The 11,872-nt window shown below is 39.4% G+C and overlaps 1 protein-coding gene and 1 pseudogene across 2 annotated transcripts in view; one reads left to right on the top strand and one right to left on the bottom strand.

Annotated features, from left to right (window-relative positions):
• The window catches only part of LOC104949318 (cadherin-9-like), an 18,295-nt pseudogene extending 17,554 nt beyond the window's left edge, over nucleotides 1-741 (top strand).
• The window catches only part of LOC104949319 (myotubularin-related protein 4), a 382,796-nt gene that overhangs the window by 69,750 nt on the left and 301,174 nt on the right, over nucleotides 1-11,872 (bottom strand). The gene's annotated exons all lie outside the window — the stretch shown is intronic.

Genomic DNA, 11,872 nt, shown 5'->3' on the forward strand with positions numbered 1-11,872 from the left:
CTATCACCTGAATCTCCTCCTAGAGCACCATTGTGTTCTTTTTAACCAAATGTCTCTCAGAGGGGCGTGGGGAGGGGCTCCTTATTTTCATCTAAAGTAACAGACAGAGAATCAGCACTTTGGAAACAGGGCTGAAACAGAGGGGATTATGGGTAATGCTGCAATGATCTGTTTGGTGTTTGGAGCCAAACACTTCAGAGACATGTTTTGTATATACAGTGTCTGAGACCTATAATATATTGATGAACAACTGTATAATAGGGGACCTTTAAAACACTATCTGGAATTCCAATTCAGAGCTTAAAGTAAAAATATGATATGATAATACAGTTTCAGATTAGAAAAAGCCCCTGATAACGTTTGTCATGTAAGAAAGACATATGACTGAACTTTGTATCAAACGGTAGTGTAAAATCAGATACTATAAGCCTGTGAAATGAATAGCATAAAGCATTCTTTCGCTTGAAACTCTCTACTTCCCCCATGAGATCTCTGAGATCAGTATTCCTCTCATGGTTTTGCAATTTAAAATTTGGAGAATGAATAAGATAAAGACAGACAAATGAAATGCAATGAACTGCCATTTAAAATCCTGAAGGCTGTTTTTTTTTTTACAGAAAAGTCTACAGCTTGACTTCTGATGTTCTTTCATCTCCAGGCACTGGATTACGAAAGTAAGAGGGACTATGAGTTCAGAGTGGAGGTGAGAAACACCTACTTAGACGCAAGGTTCATCCACGGTTTGCAATTCAAAGACTACGCCACGGTCAAGGTAACCGTGGAGGATGTGGACGAGCCTCCAGTCTTCACCAGGAACCCTTACATCATCGAGGTTCACGAGGACACCGCTGCAGGCAGCTTCGTCGGTGTGGTGTCGGCCAGGGACCCCGACGCTGACAACAAGCCAGTCAAGTATGATACAAGACACGGCGACAAATGTTGAGACCCTAAATAGAGTTGCATGCCAAATCACAGGATATTATTCATGGTTCCCTCCTGGTTATTTCCCAGTGGAAAATAGCGGCAGCAGCCCTGTGAAGTGAATACAGACACTGTTTATTTCCGGAACTTTCCCTCTGTGGCACTGCACAAAGTCAAAGTGAAAGGACCTAATTTGCTGTATCGATTCACACAGCTCAGCACCTCCATTCTACACATATGGCGCCCGTCTTCTCTGACAAGGGAAACGTTACTCTCGGCCCAAGCCACATGGTGTATTGTGTTGCATATTCAGATTTCAGTTGAATATGAAAGTTGACAATGACAAGTGAGCAGGCAGGAAAGATGTATCACCTTTTAACATTGCAGAGGGTGGAACATATATTTGGCAATGAGTGATGTTCTGTTGGGTGAGGTAAATATGTAATTTAGTGTGTGTGTCTTGTGAGGGCAGATCTGCATCTCTTATAGAAGCAGTATTACTGTAATGTTATTGGTGTCTCTTCTCAGATACTCCATTGATCGGCATACAGATCTGGAGAGGCTGTTCAACATCGATTCTGTGAACGGCACCATCACAACACTGAAAGCACTGGACAGAGAGATGTCCAAATGGCACAACATTTCCGTGGTGGCCACAGAAATAAGTAAGATTATTATTTAATGTGGCAATTCATTAATGTTGCCTTTACTTACTTCTGTCATGGGGCTCTGTTTGTGTCTTCATAAACCATGCCGATGCTATTATTTCTTACCCATGTTTTTCAGATAACCCACGACAGACAACTCGAGTGCCAGTTTTCATCAAGGTGTTGGATGTCAATGACAACGCCCCTGAGTTTGCAATGTCCTATGACACATTTGTCTGTGAGAATGTCAAAGCAGGACAGGTACGTACAACTCATCCTTTTATACAAGACATATCGAATGGAGGATGTGTCATGGCTAATGATATCATTTAAGTGGATATTACGTATTAAATCACTGAAATATTGAATAGATCCTTGTAGTAAAAAGAAATCCTTGAGGTGTGATTGTATTGTATATCTATGTATCAGAGATGTATGGGCTTTAGAATATACATATAAAGTAAAGACACATTTTAAGAAATGCAATTAATCTGAAGGCAAGTAGCAAATGGGGCTATGGTGTAAAGAGAACCATTTCCTATGTCTGGAAACAGTTTCCATTGTTATGGGACAAAGAACCAAACAGAAGTTGGCAGGGATCATATATCAGCTACTCCCTGACATTTAGAGAGGAAGTGTCTGCCTCTGCATGGTGCATGCTGTATTACTGCACAGTTCACAATGCAGACACATGTGATTATAGTGTTGGAATGTGAACAGAAAGCAAATCCTTTAATTAACCAGGCACTTCTCACTATTTGCAGATTAGTCTAAAGTCTATCTGATTGCTGAGAATGTTTTGTGTTTTCCTTTTAAGGCAATCTTGGCAATAAACTATAACGCCTAAATATGTTGCTCTGTGCCAAGTGATTAGGACAACAATGTTTTACATTTAACTAAGAAGAAGCATTTCAAGCCTTCATGTGTTTTCTCTGCTCTGTTCTTCGCAGCTGATTCAGACAATAAGCGCTGTTGACACAGATGAACCGCTTGTTGGACACAAGTTTGTCTTCAGCATAAGTGCCACCAATCCAAACTTCACAATTGTTGACAGGGAAGGTAAGATACACATGTTTTGCATTTTTACTGAAAACAACATCACCCTATTTAATATAGGTTCAAGTTTAGAACATATACATTATGCATTATACATTTGCAGTTAGAAGCTGTATTATGTTTGATTGAATTAACAGAAGGTATGTTTTCAAATCTTTTTTTTTGCTTTCTTTGTTACAAATTAAAAGATGCTCAGGCTAAAAAAGTGGTATGATAAACAACATGTATTGAGAGAGAATTGAAGAGGTTGTTCAAATATTCAATCTGTATTGACCGTTCCATTGAGTATGATTGCAGTTTGCCTAGTCATAGTTCTAAAATACATTTAGAGTTTTGATTAAGAAAAGTTTCTCAACCAACAGAATTGCAGTCTACAAAAGACAGCAGCAAATCCCTAAAATGGAGACTGACAATTCCACTGAGTGAAATTTTGAAAACAAACTTTGGACTAATTAGCTTTGGTAGAAAGTGTGGCCATGCGTAACCACGTCCACGTCCACTTAGGTGAAAACTACCATATGATTACTATTTAAGCTGTGTTTGCTTAAAAACTATAATCTCAAAGAAAAAGTGTCATCTAAAACAGGTTTTTAGTAAGAAGTGCAGTGTTTGTTTTAATTACTATTTAGACAACTTTACTCATGGTGCTAGTAATTATAAATGGCCCAATAAAGCTATTACGAGCTGTCCGCCACAGCATAAAAAGAGTAGGGGAAATAAAGATTGCAATTATTTCCTTTATAATGTCATTGCTAAGTGAAACATCTCCTTACTGACAAGCTTTACCCATTTGCATCTTTCCACAGATAACACTGCCAATATCCTGACGCGGAGGGGGGGGTTTAGCCGGCGTGAGATGAGCATGTACTTCCTGCCTGTTGTGATCTCAGACAATGACTACCCCATTCAAAGCAGCACCAGTACACTGATAGTGCGAGTGTGTGCTTGCGACAGCCGTGGAAACATGCAGACCTGTAACCCCGAGGTGCTGCCCTTCTCAGATGGCCTCACAACTGGAGCTCTGGTGGCCATACTGCTCTGTGTCATCATCCTGCTCAGTGAGTACGAGTGTGTCTGCATGTGTGTGTGGCCATGTACTTTTGACCCGTGTTATCTGCTTTGAGATGTTTGTCTTTCAATGTTTTTCTAGGTTTCTGCTTGCAACTCTTCTAGTCAAGTCAATGTCATTAAATCCGCCCTGAAGCAAAAATCATAAATTGGCCTTGGAGGTCTTAGAAATCTATAAAACATACAACTTTATCCTTAGACTCTCAGATAGTATGCTGCTATACCCTAAACCCTTAGTAACTGTTGCCATGCATGTTAAGCTTTCCTTTTGGGCTACGCACATGGGGTAGCAGATTTTCAAATTGACATTTAAAACAATGGGTCTGTAATTTTTGCACAGACATTAACAAAGCAATTTCTAGCCAGCCATCCATGATTGCGCAGGCTCAAATAAGACATTAATGTTTGCTCCTTGAGTTGGTTGAAAACGAGGTTACCTTTTTGTTTGTTAAAAAGGACCCTGTAAAAAATATTTCAAGCACCACCAGCCTGCTGAAGACTTTGGCTCAGGTTTGATTGAAGGATTACCGTCTCTGTTTTTTGGGTTTCTTTTTATCAGTTCAATCAATTCCAAAGATTGTCTTTGTGACAAAGTTCAATCTGTCCTTAAATTCACATCAACCTTAATGGCATGTAAGGACTATGATCTCTAGTATATTTCAAATAATCTTCAACCTCATTTGCTATCATAGCTGTTCTAAGAACAAGCCGTTCTTTCTGCATCAAAGCCCCTGAACTATATAGGTCTAGGGCCAGGCAAAGGATCGTAATGACCTTGCCACAGACACATTTTTTTGATGTACCTTAACTTGTGCTTTTTTGTCCATTTTCTGGGCACATGACACACAGAAGGTGAGTCCAATTAGAGCTGCAGCAATACCTAACTGTCATAAGCTCTATGCTGCAGCCAATGCAAGGTGCTAAACATAACATGGCCCAGAGTGTGTTGCTTTGCTCAAGTACATGCTGCTGAGTGCCAACAGGGAGGGATGGAAATGGTGAATGGCTATTTCCTATAATAAGGTCTATCTCGACAAACGGGACATTGATTAAAAGTTGGCCAAACGTGCAGAAATCAATCAAATTTAATATAAATGTTGCATTTCTGGCAGCAGCGCCCATTCTGGCTGTCAGCCATTTAGCGTTTTAATGTTTAAAACTATTAGTGTGACATTGGTGATACATAGAGAAGATGCAAACCTAGAGTTTCTCCGCCTAACCAATCACCCCTGAATTATTGTGTTTTTAAAAAAACATGCTTCAGTACACAAGGTAATGTGAAAATAAGGCACTTGTGATAAGTTAAAACAAGTCCAATTAATGAAAAGTTGATTTACTTTCCTTTTTCTTCAAGGATTATAATGTTGGACATTTGTGGCAAGAAAGAGATCGGGCGGCTTTCCATATAAAATCCATATAATGTTATACTCAATGGTTGTCAGTGAGAAAACAATAAGCCTCAGTCATTGCCAAACAAATCCACTTTGCAAAATGCTCTGCTCGTGTCCCTGTTTGGTTGCATGTTACTTCCTGAGATCCTTAAGCACCACTTCAGCCCCTCCTCGTGATCCAGTGCAGTATGTAACATCATACAGGGCACAACAGCAACTGTGCCTATCATTTTACCCAGCAAAAAGCAGAAATGTGTAGTGCAAGGGCATATCAATAAGTAATGGGTTTCAACTGTCATTGAACTTTACCTCGCTTGGCTAAGCACAGCGCTTGAAAGGAAAGGAGCATTTATGACTGACTAGGCATTGTGACTGTATACCCTGCGTACTGTTGAGCCGCTCAATAATATGGTGTTCGAGAATGAGTGTGAGGCCTATGCATGTGTGTCTATCTTTTTTGCCATTTGATCTGTACCCTGACTAAGCTAGCGACACCAGCAAATTATAATATCGGCCAGCTTTTCTTCCATCTGCTTGTTTAAACTCCAGATTTTAAAATTCTGTGTCTGGCGGTGGGCAGATTTTCTCTCAAATATCGAATGTACTGAAGGTTAAGCTCCATGCTCTCCTCTTGAGCAAAATATCATGACATCTGCTCATTATCTGACGCTTTTTCGCGCTTGAAGCCCCTGACAGACTGTCTCACTCACCTCTGCTTGACTCCGACAGGCAGGCGCTGAGCTGGAACGGCTCTCCCTATCTGTTTCTCCTTATTGCAGCCCTCTGCGCGGTCTAAAATTATGGCACTGGTCAGTCAGAAATGTTTGTAAAGATCCTTATAATTTGCCACCTCCAGGTCCATAGAACCCATGTTGAAGGTATTGTAATTATCACCCAGGTGGGAGGCAGATATACAACTAGAGTGCCTGCTGGTGTGACAAAAAGAAGAAGGAAAGAGGCAGTGGTGAAGCAGCATTTGTTCTTGTCCTGAGTGAGACATTGCTTCCTCTTCTTTCACAAGATTTATGGGATTTATTTAAAAAACTTGCTAACACCAGTGCCACTCTCTGGAAGCATGCTCACCCGGCAATTTCTCATTGTCTTTTACTGCTGGAAGAAGAATGACGGAGATGTGACGTGAGGTAGCGTGCAGGGGAGATAAAAAAGATCCTCGTAACAACCGCCTCGCATTTTATGCAGTGAATGTGTCGTTCAAGGGAAAAAGAAAGAAAAAGCTTTTTCAATGAATCTTTAATAATATGAGGTGAATGCCTGAGGCAGTGTTGGGGATTCATAACTGGTAGCAAATGTGTCTCCCCTCTGCGCTTCTGTGCCCCGGTGCTCTTTAATGCATGACACGTTAGCAGGCACACGACTTATGCTGAGCTTTCTCCCACTGTTTGTCTGTAGTGATCGTGGTGCTGTTTGCTGCCCTGAGGAGACAGAGGAAGAAGGAGCCTCTGATCATCTCCAAAGAGGATGTCAGAGACAACGTTGTCAGCTACAATGATGAAGGCGGCGGAGAGGAGGACACTCAGGCCTTTGATATTGGCACACTGCGCAACCCAGAGGTGATGGATGCTAACAAGCTACGCAGGGACATCATACCTGAAATGTTGTTTCCCTTTCGGAGGACATCACCTATAAAGGATAACACGGACGTCAGATATTTCATTAACGGTAGGCTTCAGGAGAACGATTTGGACCCGACAGCGCCCCCATATGACTCCCTGGCTACGTATGCTTACGAGGGCAGCGGGTCACTGGCTGAGTCTCTGAGTTCACTGGAGTCTGCAGCCACTGAGGGGGACCATGACTACGATTACCTCAGCAACTGGGGAACACCATTCAAAAAGTTGGCAGAAATGTACATAGCGAAGAGCCCTGACAGGGAGACCTAGACAGAGCCATGCGGTCTCTCTTTTTCCAAGCCTATATTTTGTCTGTTTATCTAGCTAGCTAGCCAGACAGCTATTTGTCTAGTTAGTTAACTAGCAAGCTAGTTGACCGTCTGTCTACCTATCTATCAGCTATATATATGTTTATCTGTCTAGTTTGCTAGCTAGCTCGCTAGTGAACTAGAAGTCTTTTTGATTCTCACACAAGTGCGTGCACGCACACACACACAAACAAAATATGTTGCAATGGACTTGTGGATGCTGAAGTGGACTTCAAGACTTGAACTGAGTTGAACTTTCTCATTAATGGAGATTCTCAAAGTTTTACTCTTTTTGATCATTATCAGTAAAGATGCCTTTGAATTTTAGGATTTTTTGTGAACAATGGTGTGGACAATGTGTTTTGTAATTTACCTGAGGGATAGTAGTATTGTATACTATCAATGTTTAATGGCACTGGAGTGGGTTTGGGTGGGGTAGGGAAGGAGTCATGTGGTTTTTTCAGCCACCTCCATTAAATACTGTACATGTACAAAGTGTTTTTAATGATGGACATCCTATATACTATTTGCTATCTTTGTCTGACAAGCAATGTTCATGTGAGTGGTTGGTGCAGTTTATTTGTCAAACTGTGAATTCATTTCATCATATATGTGTACTATGTAACAGAAAGTGTGTGTTGTAGGAAAAGTGTCATACACTGACAATTGTTTGGATGCTAAGTCATATTGTTTTATATTTATATTTTTATACTTATTTTCTTAATAAAATGATGTAAAATGAGGTTGTGTTGTTACTGAAAGGCAATGGGGTACTTTAGGTCCGTACATAAGTATTCAACTCTTACAGATCGATGCTATTCTTAAGAATAGCAATAATCCAAATGTCATGCTGTTTTCAAACTGTTGCATTCACTAAAATGTATTGGTAAAAGTGTCTGTAAGGAATGGGATAGTGCAGGTCATTTAGAGATTATTATGTATTAGGCCAAGTTTGGTGTACTTGTCATTTCATATTAGCAATGCGATGTTAGTTGTTAAATCTTAGACAGGATATGTATTTTTTTAAATAAAAACAACACAAAGAGGCAACATGTATAGAAGCAAACAACATATTGACAAGGGTTTCTTGTTTGCTATTTAGAATTACAAACAAGACTTAAGGAACAAACACTATCTTCGGGAACATCATGATTGAATATCTCTTAATTCAATCTTGAGAATATATTAGAAAACCTCAAGAAATATAATTGTGACGGGTAATAAAGATACAAAACTAGTACCCATAAGATGACGTCTCCCACCTCACAGAACAAACACCTCCATATGGTTAATGTCACACTTGTCTGCTAAAGTCCTGTTATCGGTCCATGCTGATAGTGGGCAGCTGTGGAGATGACAATACCTCCAATCACTGCCCTCCTCACGTGGATTCACTTGCTTTAAGATCTGAACAGCTGCCAGACACCCGCTGCCGTGTTAAACATCCTGTCCTTTTTTTGGATGTATGATTCCTGAAGTATTTCCAAAATGTGTACCGTACCCAAAAGGGATTCAAATTAATTTATTATTTTAATATCAGAGGTGTGTTAGTCTACTCGGACATAATGATTTAATGTACTTCAGTTTTACTCAGAGTTAACTTGATTTGTTTGTGTTCCTTCAATGCTACGATAGTTGTTACTTAAAATGGAATATAGGAAATAAGGATATTATAATAATAATCTAACAGCATGTTCTATTTGAGGTACTAAGAATAGTGGCTTCAACTACTATTACTTATCGATGTCAACAAAAAAACAAAGGACTTCTATAAAATGAATACACAATTGTTAAAAATAAATCTTGCTTGATTTATATAATGTCAATGTAGAAAGTTATGTGGTGATAAGATTCAGTAATAAAGTAGAATCAATACTAATTCAAATCAAAAACAACAGCCATGAAATAATCCCATTGTGAAATGTAAATGTTGATGAGCCTTAAAAAGAGCCGTGACCTTGTTATGGGGTCTTTGTTTTTGTTGCACTGGATTGCAGTACATAGGCGTTTCTATTATGTTCCCCTCTCTAGAAATGCTGTCGAACACAACAGTCAATAAGGTCTTAAAATCACCGCCTCTCTGACATGGTGTTTACAAAGTTTAAAGTTCATAAATATTTATTTGCACGGCTGAATTGCATTATATTTCACAGGAGTATATTTATTGTTCATTCCAACACGAGCACCAAGGGGAGGAGGCATGGTAGCGATTATTCTGACAGAGAGAGGCTGGATATCGACTGCCTTGCTTCCCGTCACCTGCCACAGATTCCACAGGGCTTGCCTGCCGATACGGGCCAGATTATTGTGTTTCCCCTATTGATCATCTCTCTGCTACCAAAGATGAAGAAAGCAATGTTTCCAACATACGGTTATGTGTAATGGCATATCAGCTACAATTGAATAAACTTGATATGTTTTTATTTTTGTATACCCACGTGATCTATTTTTGAACACTATCAGTTAGATAGTGACATTGTTAGATTACATTATTCTTAGAAACGTATAATTAAACTGATTATAGTAAGCATTATATATTAAAATATACCCAGCTACACTTTAACTAGATATATATTGTTGTATAGTGGTATTGCAGGATATGCATTTCCGTAATCATACAATCACTTATGGATATCACACATTTTGAAAAGAACATGGAGATTATGACAAAACATATTGCAATAGAAGAAATATGTTAAGAATAAAAGTGCAAAATTGGAGTTTGACCAGTGGATTTGTATGAGTAATTTATTTTGAAATAATATCCCAGGGCTATGTTGCATAACTGTGTGTAAGAGTCAAATAAAATATATTCATGAATGTGAAACACTACGCTGTTAAGATTAAACTAGTCATAACATTATTTGGTTTTCTGTCCAGTGGGATGAATGAAAGGCAATGTTCTGAATTTGACCTGCTATGTGGGGACACAAAGGCCCAGTGAGAAGTGATTATTATTCAATCTTTTCATTAATGGTGGAACCCCATTATGTTTCATGTCCTGCCACTAATTTGACCACAGTGCCTGCTTTGCGCGCGGCCTCTGTTCTCTTTAATGTCTCTGTTGGATTCCCAGTCAAAAAGAGTTTTCTCTGGTCACATGCTTGATTAGAGCCTAAGTACAACATATCCAGTTTGATGCAAGAAATGTATTTGCATGTCGCAAGGAATAAAACATGACAGATAACTCCTGATGGTAAACCAACTCTGGGCCTCTGCAGCTTTATTAGTTTAAAGTGAGGATTCATAAAAGGAGGAATGATACTTCTCTAATGGTCAAGCTGCAGGATACGGCTGCAGCTTATGAGTTTTCAAATTTGCCATTTCCATTGGTTACTGATAAAAGCATCTCACAAATAAATGGCTTTCCTGATGCACATCCATGACAGGCAGTTCAGCTCCATCTTACACAGATATTATTCCAGATTGTTTATGCACAGCTGCTCTATAACATTACCTCTGACATACTGGTGACAGCAGGTGGATGCCAGAAACAGACTTTCCTTTTTAGGATGTTTGTGTGCCCCCTGCCAGGCTCATGAGACAACAGGCCTCTTGTCAGATTCATAATGCATAATGTTTCATATGGGTCTGCTTTGGCTGCAGAAGACTAAAAGATACAAAGTACTGCAATCAATAATCCAGGTGAAATATTGGTATGCAGACAAGATGTGACAGCACAGACGAGCCACCTGAGACTTTGTGTCTTTTCCTGTGCCTGGACTATTGAAAATATTCCTTTCTCGAATATAGCATTTCCCCCAATCAAGCAACAAACAAATACCCAAGGTGCCCAATTATATGCAATGTGCATCAGCTTAATATTGCAAAAATGTAACTGAAAGGGCGCTATTTCTAACACATTGATTTCATAACTGTCCATTTGGCTACATGTAATTCCTAAGCTGCGCAGCACGAGTGCAGAATGGATTTTTCAATTAACTGACCTTTAGAAACTGAAACCCTCCCAAAGGTAGACCTCAGAAAAGTGTTGTAACATAACATTTGCTAACATACTGTAAATCAGGAGGAACACAGTTATTTAAATGCTCTTCTTGAAACATACTGTAAGCTATAAAGACACTTTTGATAAGTGAAATATAAAGTAATATCTACTTCTTCATTTTGAATTCAGTCTACGATCCATCTTATTCCATTTTTTAAAAACATCTCAGTATAGACTACAGTGTGTCGGGCCAAGTTTGGGCAGGTTGAACACCTTAGGACAGATTGTCACATGTTTCTGGAGCCAGACAAGGCTCAGCATGTCCAGGCAAGAGCCGGTGAAGAGATCAGAAAAGTGTGAAGCTTAGATGAATCCCACAGTCTGGTCATGTTGTGACACCTGCTTTGTCTCAAACACCTTCCTTGAGACCTGTGCTTATTTGAAATCGGAAAAATTACAAAAACACATGATTACTGGTTGCTGCCTGGATTTTAAATCACTCTGATCTAGCATGATTCATTCATTCAGTTACACCCAAAGTTGCACTTCATGCTAAATAGTTTTTATTAATAACCAACAACAGTCTAAATGTCAGAAAAGAGCGGCACCAGTTTTCATTCTTAGTAAGATCTAAGAGTGACAGCACACACATGTTTGTAACTTTTATTTTATAGNAAGCAACATGAGCTTCTCTCACTCTTTCTCAAACACGAATTGAGTTCTACCATATCTCTTATGTGTTGCACTTTCTCAAAAGAAAACAGGTGCAATATGTATATTTAACAACACGCTTGCTGTCATTTACATCAAACCATCCTTCCCTAGGAATGATGTGTGTGTGTGGCTTTGATGATATCGAGCTGGCTGCAGGGAGATCACCAGGGGGCTGAACATACCAACACCC

Source organism: Notothenia coriiceps, unplaced genomic scaffold, assembly GCF_000735185.1.
Source record: "Notothenia coriiceps isolate Sejong01 unplaced genomic scaffold, NC01 NC01_scaffold00015929, whole genome shotgun sequence".
NCBI lineage: Eukaryota > Metazoa > Chordata > Actinopteri > Perciformes > Nototheniidae > Notothenia > Notothenia coriiceps.